Genomic DNA, 16,585 nt, shown 5'->3' on the forward strand with positions numbered 1-16,585 from the left:
CACTGCACCCTCCATTCGCTTGGGAGCATCCACTCTTTCAGTGTTTTTACCTGCTCCATTTCCCTATTATCTAACAACAAAGAATAAATATAAACGTATTTGTCCGCCCAAATCATCTCTTTCACAGCTAATGACACATGCTGAGCCAAATTCTCGCTCCTGGAAGGTAAAACACCGTCCCCCAAGAGCGGCAATGCCACTTCCTTACCAAGTGCGGGCACCGGGGGCGGCTGCCCTTTAACTCCGTCCAGCTGGGGAACACTTGGACCTGCAAGGGGAGAAGATATTGGCAATGCAACACTGTCGGCGACCGCTGCCGATCTGATTTTTTCCACAAACCTCGCTGCCTCTGCTGCATGGTCTGCAGAATTCGGGAAAGCTCCCCCTTTTTGGAGCCATGGCATCAAGGCCGTTATCTGGGATAACAATTCAGGGGGCATTGAATCTAAATTACCCCCCGGGACAACCGGTACCACTGGGGTTATGCCCTGTGGTACTGGCGCAGCTGGCAGGGCGGGTGCCGGGTGTGGCAAGCCTGTAACCGGGATTGTGGGCACCGGTGGGGGAGCAGGCCCAGCGTCTACTGGTTGACCTACCGGCACCACGGGGGCAAGGGGTGTAGGCATAGGTATATGTGGGAGTGGGACGACCGCCGGCGGCGCGGCAGGTACCGGTTCTACTGGCCCTGGGGTGGGGGCAGCGTCCCTGGGTCTCTTGGACCTAGACTTCCCGTGTGGGGTGACAAACTCCCCCCTTGGCACTGGTGCCACCCTCTTGCGGATAGGCCTACCTGATGGGCCCGGGGCATCCCCCTGCCTCTCATTCAATCGTGCTTCAAGCTCATCCACTTTCCCTAACTGCTTCTTAATGTCACTCATGTCACGCATCATGGCCTGCATCATAGCCTCCATGCTGGACCCCCTTTTTCCTCCCCGCGGACCTGGCATGATACCCCCCCAAAAAAACCGCAGCCTACTCTCCTAATATCACAACAGGCCAACTCTGTGTACCTTTCAGATGGAGGGTCACCAGGGGGCTTTCAGCACCATGCAACGGCGACCGCAACACTAGCGGCTTGTCCGCTTATGTAAGGGGTGAGTAAACCTAATGTAGACCCACCCGGCGGCCACCAGGAGCGATGAATGCTAGCCCCCCGTACCCCTCTTACCGACCAGTCCTGCGCGTCCGCTGGCGATATCCGCGCTTTTTACCGTTCTTATGTCCGTCTCTGAGTGGATTGCACCAGTAGTGTGGTTAAATGTCTGAAATAGAGATATGAATTACCACCAAGTAATATCAAAAGGGGGACAGATTTTTGGGAAAAAACCTTCGTTTAAACAATGGAGCTTGCACCTCCCCCCCTACCACACCGTTGGGATGTGCACTACTAACCCCGTTTAATTCAGAGATAAACAATTAAATTCCTTCGTTAGCAGTTTTCAATAGTACAGATCCATGCAGCATTCAAAGGTCAGTAAACATCAATTTACTTTCTTTCCTAAAATGTACACAATTCTGCAGCCTGATTTATAAGATCATTCACTTTCCTTTTGAAAACATGCAATTGTTCACTTCTTATCACAAACACAAAATGATTATAATTACATAGGGTCTCCCATCCAGGAGCTGCCCTGGTCGACCCTGCTTCGCTTGCCAACGAAACTACACACCTAAAAGCTCCACGAACCCTCGCGTGAGCAATTAAATTCCTCCTTTTCGCCCAACGTGAGGCTCGAACCTATGACCCACAGATTAAGAGTCTCCCGCTCTACCGAGTGAGCTAGCCTGTCTCCCTAATGGATGGTACACCGCCTGTGTTTCTAGTCAGGGCCAAACGCAAGATGAGTTAACACACAGGGAGCCCCGGGTCTCCAAAGCGGAAGGATGCAGCCTTTACGGCGGGAAACCGGACCCGCGCTCTACTGAATACAGCCGGTCCACAGCTTGTCCCTGCCCCCGTCACACAACTACCTTATGCGGTCGCCGTGCGCGCCGCTTTCGAAATACCACCACGCCTGGGCAAAGCGCCTCTGCTCCCGCCGCCTCCGCTGCCTGCTTGCGTCCCCTGAGGACGGTGATCTCCCCGGCGGCTGGTCCGTTAACTTCACGACGCGGCTGGTTCTTAGCTCGACGCGGCTCCTCTGGGTCCTACAAGCTGCAAGAAAAACAAAATTCTGTCGCCTCGCGTCCCCGATGCTCCGCCCGCAAATATCCGGATCCGCTTCCGACCTGCAACAGAAAGGGGAAAAATTTAAACAAAACAAAGAAGCCCCGAGCGCGGGGCACACCGTTTCAGCGAGGGAGCGTCCAGGGACAAGGGGGTCTCCTGGGCGCTCCCCACCTCTTTATTCCCGAGGGGCCAGGCGGCCCCTCCTATAGCCCGCCCCCCCTGACCCGGACCCACTTCCTAGGATCCGGGTCAGGGAGGCCGCCGGCCAATCGGCGGTGGGCCGCGCCCCCCAGGGCACGCCCCCACCGCCGAATGGCAACACAGGAGAAAGGGGGGGCGACGGTCGCCGCGCCGCCATGCGTGCGGGGGGGCCGAGGGCCCCCCCTTTTCATAAGTATTTGACATAAAGAAATCCAGTGTTTCTCTACGGTAAGGGCTGAAACCTGACAATATTTTAGGCGGCCGTAGACATACATTATTAGCACAAAAGCTACACAGCATTCACTCATAGCCACGTCTATTCCCTTTTAACTCACACAACAGTTCCCTTTAAGATGCCCAAGACCATGCGTTTATTTTAGCTCGTATTAAATTGTATGCATTACACACTCATGTTCTATGTGACTTGCATTAAACACACTTCTTTAAGCATCTACAGCACTGAAATGGCTCAAGTTTCAAACTGGAGGTAACAGACCAGAGGCTCTTCACATATTAGTTGGACTGCATCATGAAGCAATGAACTACATATTAACAATTTAAAATGTATGTGTAAAACATGTAATATTGCATCAATGATCACTGTACAGAATATCTTGATCTTTAAGAGCATCAGAATTAAATGAATAGACTCTTGTGGGTCTAGTGAAACTGGACATAATGTGTCCACCATTGAGTGTGTGTGATCCAAAAGGTTGTTGGAGAAAACCATAGCTCGGAACACAAGTCAAAACTCTCTCCAGCACAGGAAATAAATTATAAAGTAGTTGAATGCGAACTATGACACTTAGCCCTGTGCAACCCTGGTGTGGTGCGTGGTTCAACTTCACACGCAGGGGTTTAATCTAAAACACTCCACTTGAAATGATAGATCATTTACATCAGGTGCCCAGGTACTCTAACAAACAAAAACAAGCACTGGCGTTGCCAATAGGTCTCGCAGTAGGAAAGTTGGAGCTATTGGTTTTGTAAATGACAAAGCCCTTTATGTTTTTAAAATGAAAACAAAAATAAAAGGCATTGTTATTTGCAATTGTAATAGCTCCAACTTTCCTACTGCGAGACCTATTGGCAACGCCAGTGCTATTTTTTTTTGCTATTTAAAATTTTTGGGGAATCAGTAAGGATTAACAGGGAGCTCAAACGTTACCAGCAACTAAACCTAATGGTTTGCCACCCTGTATGGATATATATTTTTTTTAAAGTATGTGCTAACTCATTTGCACTTCAGGGTTGAACATGGAGCCAGGAGGCCTAGCTTCATTGGATTTAAGTGTAGTTTACATGGATGTGCTGAATAGTCCCTTTCAGTTTTGATTAGTGTTGGGCACCTGCTCTGGCATGTGACTGCTGCATGCAGATGCTGTAGGCCCGCTGTTGCTGTGCTGTTCAATGGTGGTTGTACTCGTGATTATCATGGACTTATTGCGGTTCTGTTTTGGTGGAGCCCCAACTGCACTCGTTCTCTTCTCATGGAGTCTGTACTGCAGACAGCAATGTTCCCTTTAAGCAAACTTGTGATATGGTCTGATCCTAAAATCTCACATAGCCTCGTTCTGCAGCTGTGACTTTGCTCCGGCAGTCAGACTAAACCAAGTGCACAGTGCTCAAGTCATGTATAATTAGATTTTCGGCTGCACCTGGCAACCGAGGTTGCTCGAGGGTGGAACCTTTTGGTGCTGTGCCAGGTTTGTAAATGCAGCTGACTGCTTCATGTGTGCTGAGCACGTCTTGCTAGCAGAGATCTGGCCAGACCTTGCTGGAGCGTCAGTGTGACCTTGGGAGCCCCAACTCATGACTGGGCTCTGCAATCTGATCCACAGTTCCACGTCTGGGCTTCAGGTGCCAAGTCTGCCTGGCAGCACGAAGGCAGAGCAGTCCATGGGTCTCAGTTGAGTTTCCTCCAGGGCGAATGTCTCACAGGGAGGTGCCCAGACCGGGAGGATTCAATGCTTGCACGGGTGGAGGAGTTGCATAACTAAAGGTCATGCTATTTGTGAACTGAGGTGATGACGCACATCTTCGATTTGACGGGTTTTCACATTCTACACCATAAGATCGGATTGAGACAAATGTTGCAAAAAAAGTGTGGTCTTATTCCCAAAGCTGTTGTCACATTAAGGGCGCATTGCAACTGGAAAAAAACCATAATTAGTGCACGTGTAAAGTTCTTACCGTTCATGAACTGTTACTAATGCAGGCTTCCTTGCACCTGTAAAATGTACGCACAACGGGCCTATTGCTAAAATTCTGTATTACCAACACTTGAATTTCCAGGAGTAAATCAGTGTATTGAAAGAGCTTTGAAAGACGCACAGTATGCAAAGAGGATGCGATTTCAAGCTCTCCGTGATTTTAAAGAAGTGGGTGCTCCAAAGTGGGGTGAGCGAGTAAATTCTTTGCAAAACGGGGAGCTCCTCTTCACAACTTTAACTGTATCAAAACGCACCAATAAAGAAACGACATGTTGATGGGGGCGCATGTGTATGCTTTTTATTTTTTTACAAAAATTCAATATTGTTCGGTCTAGGACAATGTTTGAATTTCTAAGTGATTTGTTTTGGGATTCCTCTACTGCAGAAGGAGGAACAAGAGCAAACTATCGATGGAAGCTGGGGACAATCGAGCTGTTAAACCCCGGGGGCATTGGGGCTAAAAATAAACTACACTGAAGTGGTTGTTTGGGTAATACCCGTGCTGGGAAACCAGACGTTGGCCTGTTCCCAGACATTATCTTCCGTATAGAGGAAGTTTGCGTCTTCCTGTTTTTCAGAAAAGCTATATCGAAAGCCACCAAGCGGGTCTCGAATACAGATTCCTGGGAGTGTGATAAGCGTAATGATCAGACACGATCACATGGTGACTATGAAGAAAGGGACAGGATGCAATATTGTGTGTAAGGCGTGGCCTACAGCATGAGCAGGCAAGGTAACTACTTAGTCAGCCCCACACAGGCAAGAGTGTAAAGGTTCTGTTAAAAGTAACGTATAATGCGATAATTTACCATAGGTCTCTTGGTGCTGGATTACAAGCTAACGATCATGTATGCTTGTTTGAAAAGACAAGCAACAGAATAGGAGCCATGGTGGGGGAGGTAGCAGTAAGTCGCTGAGGAAGACAGGGTCAGAAGAAGCACACACATGTCAAAAGCAAACAGTACCAGGGGCAATTATAAAACAAGAGCGGCCGGGAAAGGGGAGGAGAAGCCGAGAAGCCGCAGAGCGCACGCTGGGCGAAGCCCTTTGATGTGCTGCGAAGATGAGCGGCCGGGAAACTGAAAGTACGGCCGGCCGGCCATCCAAGAAAAATTAGGGGAGGAGAAGCCGAGAAGCCGCAGAGCACACGCTGGGCGAAGCCCTTTGATGTGCTGCGAAGATGAGCGGGCTGGAAACTGAAAGTACGGCTGATAGGAGGGAGGGAGGCTGATGCGCGTGCTTGTTTGGTCACGTGGTTCACGTGAACTTAAACAAAACCGCAGCAGAAAGCCCTTAGTTTGACGAGGATTTTGGCTACTTGAATTCTCGCTCCGCTCAATGCGCTTGCGCGCATTGATAGGTCGCGAGACCTAAAAAGAGAGTCTTTTAATTATGATATATTTCCTGCTTATGTCAGAGACTGGAGTAAGAGAATCCATATGAGCATGTGGACACACCTGAGGTTAGAGACATAACTGAAAAACAACTTGCTGGAGAACTAGCTTCTCCTTGTCTTGAAGCATAGGACGTTAACTTTCAATTTAATAAACATGGCAAGCACTTTCCTAATTTTTCATAAAATTGTGAAGGCACCTAACACTGTTTGCTGCCAAGCACCAATGAATGTAGACCACACAGAAGTATATCTCTGGAACCTCCAAAGCAAAATGCCGACACAGACACCGCAGACTCCCAGTTGTAAAGTCGCCATTAGCATTTGGTATCACTAGCCATGATACACCGACAACTCTCATGCTTGACAACACATCGTGTTATTTTAAGAAGTGAAAGCTTCTGCAAAAACGAGGTTCAGTTCACTTAAAGAAACTGAATGTGTCCTGCTCTCTTGAAGTGTTTGACATATCACTGTATCAAGGAATGGACACTATCCCTGGTACAACACAAGAAATAATTCCCTCATGACCTAAATTACTTTATACTTATCAACATTTATACTTTCAGAGAAAACCTTCAACACACGGTGACTACATATATTTTTTTCATATTTATAACTTTTATTGTCTCTTTTTATATTCTTTTTTTACAAAATTACTATTTTTCACTTCGTGTGGCGAAGGTGACTGGACTTCTGTTTCCAGATCCGCAGAGCCGTGCTCCCCAGGCACGCAAGCACGCATGCTACACATTCACTCATCACCTATCTCTGAATTTAGCAACTATCAACAAGAGGCCAGAGAACAAGAAAATAGAACAAAAGAAATAGGAACAAGCTGTCCCCATTGCGCAAAGGCAGCCGCTTGTTTATATATGCATCGCGCTTTCACTTTACAATAGATGGTGCCCCACACAGCACTCGCGGGGTTGCCCGGCAACTATTGTTAAAGTGAAAGCGCAAAGCAAAAATAAACATGCGGCATGAAAAAAAAATGTGCTTACCGACTAATGAAGGAGACCGTGTAACTCCGCAAGTAAAAGATCCAGTCCTGATGGGCGGTCACAAAAGGAGACAGGGTTGTAACAAGGAGGGACTAAGAAGCCTCATTATCAATCGGAAGCCAGCACCAGGCACAAAGGTCCACACCTGGCCCGTTAGCCTAAAATACCTCAGTCGTATTATTTGAATGTTCTTGTACTCTACACTAGTGTGATATGTTCAATTTGCCATTTGCTGCCATTTATTCATGTTCTGGCCCCAGTCTTCCTTTGCTTCAGATCTGGTCATAAATAACTCCAGAGGTTTGATCTAGGACTGCAGTTTTGCAATCTGCTTTGTCTGCTAGGCTTACCTCACGGCTCTAATACAGGAATGGCTATGTCCCCTGCCCCTACCGCCCCAAACATACTCCAAGAAAATTGGGAGTATGAGAACCAGGTATTGGGAATTACAGACGGGATACACGAGTACAGAGAAAAATGGGAACTAGGAACCCAGGACAGGGCCTGGCCAGGTAGAAAACTAATCAGAACCCAGGAAGGATTTGAGTACCATTACCTAGCTAGAGAAGGCGCCTCCAAAGAAAAGATCAGGCCACTCTGCTTTAAAGCAAACTCTAGGATCAGCTGATAAAAACTATACAAGCACTATTAGCAATATATGCCACCAGAACAATCACCCACCAGCACATAGGGAGGTCAATGAAGGTATGAGGTCTGGTGACAACCCGAGCAATGAGCTACAATCAACACCTGACCCAGGCTAGGCGCCGAGTTTAGAACTTCCGCGCCCACACTGTAATTCACAAATACATGTATATCAAGTTCACATGGGATTGGCTGGTAGACCCCACTCATTCTACGCCACACTTAGTCACTGAGCCAGGGCATGTGAATGGAAACCCTGCCCACCTTGAGGCCATGGCAAACATCTTTGTACCAAACCATGAGGGGGTAAGTAACTGGCAAATATGCGCTGTATAAAACATTTCATTTCTACACATTACATCTGTTCAACTCTCAGTATTAAACGTCAGGGGTGCGATATGTTTCCATTGACTATGCTCTTCTCGTCTGCGGAAGTGGGATCTACTTCAAGGAGAATAAATGTAATGTGCATGATTAGCCCCAAAGGAGTGATAATGTCTAACTGCTCCTCTTATTCTCTAGTGGTGTGATATGTCCATGTCCTCTCTTTAGGCATGACATGTGCCCCTTTCCTGTTTTCATGTGATGCCTCTCCAGCTCTTCAGAGCCATGGTAGCTGCCCATGGCTTCTCCTCTGTGCTGGAGGCGTGGTATACTTGGTTCTTTCAACCCAACCTTACTCCCTTATTGTGATACTGTTCACATGCATTCACTAATTTTACTAGAACAAGAAGATTGCTATGGTTTCTTTGCTTCAAGGGTACTTCGGAGGAGCAATTGGTTTCCATAGCTTCTCCTGCTCTACGCCGGTGTGAGATGTTTCTACTCAATATCAAACACTCCGGATGTATGCTTTGTACCCTTTGCCGCTGCCATCCCCCAGAAGCCGAATGCCTTTATTTGCCTTGGAACTACTACAAGGGTGTGATGTCTTTTTCCTTATTCTGCTGTATGCTAGTTGTACCTTGTATCCATTGATTCTTCTGTACCAAGAGCTTCCTTGTGTTTTTCTTGCATCTCCTTCACCCCAGAGATGTGATTCATTTTTTTAAGACGTATTTTATTGATTTTCTGTACAATGCACTCAAATATACATTTCTGTCAGTGATATAGTGATAATCTGAATGTAACTGTTAATCTCCCCTCATACAAAGTATATGGCATGGTGATGTATCAGCGTCATACATTCATTTCGTTTAGAAATCCCATAAATTTACGTCTAATGTTCATCCCCAACGCCCTTTCTTCATGAACAGTTCCCAGCCCCCTCCCTCCCCAACTTTCGTCATCGGCGCGTAGGGTTCTAATAGTTTTGTCTCTTAATCATGCTCAGGAGTCACCGTGTTGTATTCTTCTTGATGTGCCTGTCATGTCTCGGGGCTTCGCCTATGTAATGGGTGATTTCACCTAATCTTCGCATGTCTCATAATCCCGCAATGCCTGCACCAATGTCTCCCATGCTGTAGCCGCTTCCAGTGCTTTATCGTTGTTTAGCCTGTGCGCTTGCTGATAACGTAGCATACTTTCACTGTTTGCCCATTTTATGAACTCTCCCCTCCATCTCCTGCTACCAGGTCCCACTGTTGCCTTCCAATGCCTAGTGATTTCCCGCTTTACTAGTATGAGGCCCATGTCCACAAATGTACTCGTTATCTTGTTTTTGGATGTGTGGGGAAACCAATGTAGAACGCTAGTGGCCATGTCAAACGTCAGCTGTCTGTCCGTGGTGTCATTCAGCGTCACCCCCCACCTCTTCCCAGTAAGGTCCCATCATTGGGCATGACCAGAGCATGTGTTCTAATTCTGCTCCTGTACGCGCACATCTAGGGCATGCAGCCTCCTCTACCTTAAAGTATTTACGGATTCTGCCTGGCGTCAAGTACGCTCTGTGGAGTATGTAGAAGTGCACTAGCTGGAATCTAGCATTTTTTGTACTCTTCCAGGCCCTACGCACTATTTGCGCCCAGGCAGCATCAGGGATTTCCTTCCCTATATCCATCTCCCATTTTCCCTTTAGTGTCTCTAAGGGTGTCAGTCCTTCATGAAGCATTCTGGAATAGAGGCACGTGACTGCTTTGACCATCCCGGCTGCCATCATAGCGTATTGGCAAGCCATCGTTGTCCCAGAGATGTGATTCATAACCATGGTTTCTACAATACTTCAGATAAATCACACGATTCCATAGCTTCTCCAGTACTCCCGCGGAGTAATATATTTCACTCCTTTGTTTGTACACCAGGTTGTGACATTGTTTCCTTCTTCCTGTATGCCCCCGTTGTGCTAGCTACCTATTGCTTCATCTGAGCTTAATAGATGTAGTACTTTCTAACAGCTGCCACTGTACTCAAGAAGTGTGAAATGTACCCATTGCTTCTAATGTATTGAATCAATATAGGTTTCCATTTTTATTCTGTACTCCAGAAGAAACATCTGTAGCCATAATCAATAGGCCCATTTGGTCTATCAGTTCATTGCTTCCTCATCTAAAGCATCATCATGACCAGCACCTCTGCTTATCTTGTGGACAAGCTGATCATCTCTGGTGGATCTCAGCACAACCACAACGGGGACACCATTAGACTGCAGACTAAGAAGTGTAACAAAATAAAATTCAGCAGGCCTTTTCACCGTTGCACCCAGGATCTGGAACAATATTCCTGTATCTACCCTGACTATCCCAAAGATGCTTCGGTTTAGGAAAGTGTTGAAGACGCATCTCCTCAAAGAACGCTCCTTCTCAAGGCATGGTCTGCTGACTTCTGCTCCCAGAAACCATCTACTCTCCCATCTCTTGAGTGAGTTATGCGGCCCGCTGACTCTGTGCTGCACTCTGCTGCCTTTTGGCTAGGGTTGCACTATACAAATACCTCATCTATACATTCATATGTTTCAGCTACCCCTCCCTGTGGCTTATTTTTATTTATATTGTTTGGCATGCACCCCAGATGTGTGATGCAAGCCTTTCTCTGATACTCTAACCCACCTTCAGAAGAGGCAAGCGGTTGTCTTTGGGCTAGCTTCAAAGCCCAGTGTCGGCTCCTCAGGAAGGTTTTTGGGACCATGTCCATCACTCCATAGTTCCTTTTTTCAGACTTAGCTCAACAAGTGCACCCTGCCATCGAAGAACTACCTTCTGCCCCAACCCACAGTGTTCTGTTTCTTTTCCAGTCACTACACCCACACGGCCTCGTACACACAGACAATCTCTGGCCGCCAATTATGACCCTGCATTGTAGTCCAGGTTAAAAATTCAAACACTACCTCCTCTAACGAAACAAGCATTTGCAATGCAATAGGTCTCGTATTTACGAGAGTTTGTATTATTGGCATTGTAAATGACAATGCCTTTTATTTATGTGTGGATTTTTAAAGCATAAATAAAAGGTATAGTCATTTACAATGCTAATAGCTTAAACGCTTGCAAATGTGAGACCTATTGCATTGCAAATGCTTGTTTGGGTCCGGCACGAAGTATGCTAGTACTCTACCTCAGTTCCGTTGACACATTTGCAGCAGCTGACACAGTGGAGCACACTTTTTCGTAGCACAAATTGTCCAAGCAATGAACTGATTCATAGTTGTGACACTTGACACAGGCCCTACCACACCAAGACCAGTATCAGAATGTCTTATTGGGCGAAGAAGCACACGGGCAATGGCTTATAAAACAGGGCTGGGCATTTTTTAATTTGCAGAATTTAGATACCGCCCAGCAGCAGACATTGCTCGCTATTGCATGTAAGAATGTCTTATGTTCATCAATAGTACATGGATAGGAATAAAACAATAGAGTAAATGTAGGGGAAAAAAATAGTACTTTGGTCTGGGGCCAATACATTCTTGCTGTTATATAGCCTTACATAAAAGCTACAATTTAAAATCGAAGAAACATAAATTACACGCAGTTTAAAAAGGTCTACCATACCCTATAATGCAGACTGTTGTTTTGTTTTCCTCAGTAAATGAAACCCTACGAGTGTTTCTGTATACAGCTGTTGCCTTTGGAAAGTCTCTGAACTTGAAGGTTTATTAGCAGCCTAGCTGATCATGCCTATTTGGCTTAGTTCTTGATGATCAATACTATCCAATCTCATTCCTTTGTGAGGGTCCTTGAAGGGATATTGGCCGAATATAATTGGAGGTCCGTGTGACCTATTTATCAAACAAACAAAACAAAACCTCGATGAATAATAAAAGAGGACATTTGCACATGCCCAATTTAACGCCCCACTTGGGCTCGATTAATAAAATCCACTCTGGTCAAATGATTAAATAATGGCACATTCCATAGCACCAGAGATAATTATCCAGACCACTGGAACCAAACATTCTGACTATGTGAGCTGCTGTTATCAGAGATCTCACAAACAAGGACGGGTATTGTTCATGAGAAAAGGCTGTGCAGAATGTGGCTTAATTATTAAGTTGATTAAGCAGAGTTTATTGATTTGAACAGGGATACTAACCGAAAGTAATAAACTAAACTCCCTACGGCCTTCCATAGTTTTGGAGTCTACATCAGAACGAAAAAGCAAACTTAAAACTATTGGTGAAAGGTAGTAACAGAATTTGTTACGGAATCAACACGTTTATAACATTTGTAGTACATACACTGAACTAATATATAGAAAAAGATTTTATACAAATATAACTTTATAGTGGCTACACAATTATAATGATGATGAACTCTATTAAGGCAGGTACTAAGCAGACCAATTGTCCCAAATATTACAATGCCTCGGGCACAGCCCGTGCCCTGTCATGTAAAAAGCAGTCAGTAATCTGGGCACATGATCCTCTATTGCCACATTTTATTTTTGCACATCCTTTAATACAAGCAAGCAATATTAAAACCAGTTAAATCTCATGCAGCGCTTGACACGTTTCAACAAGAAAATGAATACGTTTCAACAAAAACATTGATTATCTTACTCTACGGTACACACCCTTTTCTTTCAAGACAAGGCCCTCCTGTTCCGTCCATCCGGGAATGAGGTGTTACTCATGCGTGTTATAAGTCTACAGTAAGATACACTCAACAGAACTGGAAGAAACCGATACATGCCACTGACAAGTGATCCTCAAAAGACAAATGTGACATTGGTCTACGATGGAATCCTTGAAGCCAAGTTTGTGTGTCGGACTAGTGTTACACTGCTAATCCGTGATAAAGGGAGAATGTGCGCTATACATCACATCTTTCCAAGGATATATCAAAGTCTGCTGCAATAATCCATGGCCGTTGCTATTATCATTTGTTGTGTGTTCTTGATCCCCTGACCTGTCTTTACTGCAATAACCATTTGCCTTTTCCTACGCTTGGATGTAGCCTTTTAACCCTCCTCGACCCTTTCCCCTGCGATGCATCCACATTTTTTTTTGTCAAGCCTAAGCAGCGCCCATGCGCTGGTCTATGGGAGGCTTCTTGTGAGCACTCCAAACTTCCCTGAGACTTCTCCGTGTGGGTCTGGCAACTCCCACACATTCCATTGGCCTGTGCGTGTGGCTTTCAATAATGAAAACATGCAACTGGCCAAAGACAGGTGCATGTCTCACCTTTTCGCTAAACGTTCACTCCCATGGCATTTTGTTTGGTCTCAGGATCGAGCAGTGGCGCGCGGCATGGCAGCTGCATTCCTCCCTTGTTGTTGTGGATCATGTTACTAATTTACACAGCGTGGTCGCTTTCACTTTTGCAGCTGCGCTTGTTTTTTTATTTAGCATGACGCTCATTTAACTAGCTCTGCAGTGTGGCATTGAAAAGGTTATTCAGTCTTGTTTTGAACACGTCAGAGGAACCTACATCAACCCATCAGGATTCCACAGCCTGTGAACACAGAGTACTTGGCTTTACTGTATGCGTGATAAAGTGTTTGTCTGCCTTCACCACAGTGGCTACGTACACAAGTTTCATAAAGGCCCATATCTATGCAATAACATAATATTGCTGTGGATTTAGCAAGGGGCGGCAATAAAGTCGTGGTAGGTCTTTTTCCTCAAGCGGTATGCATGTTTTTGTGAATTTTACGGAGCAAGCCATGTCCTTGCACAGTAGTTTGTTTTAGTTCACACAAGCAGCTGTAGCAGCAGTGAGAAAGGTTAGGCTTCATCAAGCAGAAAGTGATGAAATACCGCTACAGATGGTATTCACAGTGATGCACAGTAATCTTTCCAGGCAGCTCTTGTGTATATAGCTTTGATAGATTTTTTTTATCACCTGAATAGACATTTAAGTAATTAATAGTTCTGACATTTTTAAGTCCTAGTTTCAGAGTCTGTCTGACCCTTCGATTTTTAGATATGGAATTGAATCGAGTAAAGGTTGGTAAAGTGTACTGTAGTGAATAGTACTACTGTAAGGCCATGGAGGGGAGAGGTGTTGCAGTCTTGATATGGATTGTGATCCAGCTGGCACTGCTCAAATAGAAGGACCCACAGAGATAATCTGGTTTCAGTGGTGTGTTCCTATTCTCACTTGAGGGGTTTCACCTGAGCAGTGAGGCAGTCCTCAAAAAAATCCATGAAACGTCTTGTTTAACAAACCAACCATATACACACAAATAATTTAATTTCCTCCCCAAGTACAAACAGAACAACCAATACTGAAGAAGTTAATTTCTCGGAAATTAATTAAAAACAAATATTGGTGGGGGCGAAGGGGGGCTGGGGGTAATGTACATTAGCTCAGCAGATTTTTCGCCTGAGCATACCTGTGTATCTGTAAAACGCATGTTCACTTTATGGTTCCTTTGCACTGAAACAAATGTTATTGTTACTGTACTGGGTGGTATTAATTTTATAGAATTTCTTTAGGCGCTGCTTACTGTAACTTGAATATGGCGAGCAGAGTCTAAAGAAAGGGGGCGCGGCTACCATTAAATTGGTCTCCTATTTGCAAGATTTTGCGCTATTGGTATTATAAATAACAATGCCTTTTATATGTGTATTGCTTTTAAAAACACATACATAAAAGGCATAGTCATTTACAATGCCAATAACTTAAACTCTCCCAAATGCGAGACATATTACATTTTTATTTATTTATTTTAAACATTTGTAGAGCGCGACAGTCACCATTGCAGGCATCCTGGCGCTGAGAGGTCAGAGAAGACGGGAGTGAGAACGGGCTAACAGGGGAATAACCAAGTTTTTATCTTCCTTCTGAACGGGAGAAGTTCATTGATGTGCCTAATCTCGATAGGGAGATTGTTCCATAATCTGGCAGCTGCCACCTCGAAGGATCTGCCTCCAGCTCTGACCTTCCTGAATCTGGGTACAACTACCAGTTTGGCATCAGAAGAGCGAAGCTGTCTGGTTGAGGTGTACCAGGCGAATTTAGATTGCAGGGGGGCTGGGCCAGATCCATGGAGAGCCCTAAAGACAAAGCAGAGGGCCTTAAATTGGATCCTCTGCCTTATGGGAAGCCAGTGCAGTTTTGCCAGTGCGGACGCTCCATGAGAACGTCTCGCAAGCCCCAGAGCCAGTTTAGCAGCTGCTGATTGGACCCTCTGGAGCCTGTCCAGCAGGAACTCAGGGGACCCGAGCAGGAGGGCGTTACAATAGTCCAACCTGCTAAGGATGTTACATCTGACCACTTGGGCGCGGGCCTGGGTAGGTAAGAGGGGCAAAACTTTCCTTAGGGAGCGAAGGATGGCCCAGCAACAGGCAGATGTTTTTTGAACATGCGTCTCCATGCTGAGCCTCTGATCCAGCATGACCCCTAAATTGCGGACTGATTCCACCGGCCGTACATTGGACCCTGTTTCCGGGGGCCAAAAATTGATTGGAAATGGTTGGGGAATCCTAGAACCGGCACTGAAGAGCACCTCCGTCTTCCCTGCATTGAACTGAAGGGAGTTATCCTTCAGCCACCTAGACGTGTCCCGCAGACAATTGTGTAGGACCTCCACGGAGGTTGAGTCCTCGCCTTCAAGGGAGAGGATCATCTGCGTGTCGTCGGCATAGTTTACAATCCTGATACCGAAGCTTTTGATGAGAGAAATCAGAGGTCTGAGGTATATATTAAAGAGTATTGGGTTGATTGCCGAGCTCTGAGGGACTCCATGAGTTACCAGGGAAAAGGCTGACTGGAAAGGTGGCATGGATACTGCCTGCTGCCTATCCTGAAGGAATGAAAGAAACCATTGCAGCGCGGTGTCTCTCACTCCCGCCTCCCACAGCCGCCTCATTAGGATCTTATGGTTCACCGTGTCAAAGGCGGCAGACATATCGAGCAGGATCAGGAACGCTGCCTGTCTTCTGTCTGCACGCCTTTGAAGTTCATCCATAGCGGTGATGAGGGCTGTTTCGGTCCCATGGGCAGGCCGAAAGCCGAATTGGTCCCCATCTAGTAAAAGATGACGTTCTAGATGGTTGGAGAGAGTGTTGCTGACCAGACGCTCAACTATCTTGGCGGGGAACGGTAGCAGGGAGATAGGCCTATAGTTTTTAGAGCAGTCAGGTTCTAAGGAGGGCTTTTTTAACAGAGGAGAAACTAAGGCCTGTTTCCAATGAACTGGTACGGTACCAGTCACCAGGGATTGGTTACAGATTTGGTGAAGTGGGGGGAATAGTTCATCCTCAAATACCTTCCAAATTTTGGGAGGCACCGGATCCATAGGAGAGCCGTAGGCGATCCCTCTAGCTAACTTAGTGAAAGCCTCATAGGTAAGTGGAGGGAACTCGCGTAGCATTTCCATCGTAGCCGAGGCAAGGCCAGCCATTCGGTCCACGGGAAGAGCAGGACATTGAAAATGCTTGTTTTATATTGCACTCTTATATGATAGCTATTTATCCATTGCACTCCGACTCTGAACCTCGCCAAGTGGAAAACGCTCTCCACGCTTCGCAGCTCTCAAGCAGAGTGCGCCATAGGAGTTCACTAAATCTAGGCACTATTAGGAATGCTATTATTTCAAGGAAGGACTGTCTCTGCTATTATTATAAGCGTCTCCACCA

General features: G+C 46.0%; 1 protein-coding gene and 1 pseudogene across 3 annotated transcripts in view; one reads left to right on the forward strand and one right to left on the reverse strand.

Annotated features, from left to right (window-relative positions):
- The window catches only part of AOPEP (aminopeptidase O (putative)), a 1,755,563-nt gene that overhangs the window by 1,710,531 nt on the left and 28,447 nt on the right, over nt 1-16,585 (reverse strand). The gene's annotated exons all lie outside the window — the stretch shown is intronic.
- Nucleotides 1-16,585, forward strand: part of LOC144820187 (serine/threonine-protein phosphatase PP1-alpha catalytic subunit pseudogene) — a 43,908-nt pseudogene that overhangs the window by 8,958 nt on the left and 18,365 nt on the right.

Source organism: Lissotriton helveticus, chromosome 2_1 (genome assembly GCF_964261635.1).
Source record: "Lissotriton helveticus chromosome 2_1, aLisHel1.1, whole genome shotgun sequence".
NCBI classification, from domain to species: Eukaryota; Metazoa; Chordata; class Amphibia; order Caudata; family Salamandridae; genus Lissotriton; species Lissotriton helveticus.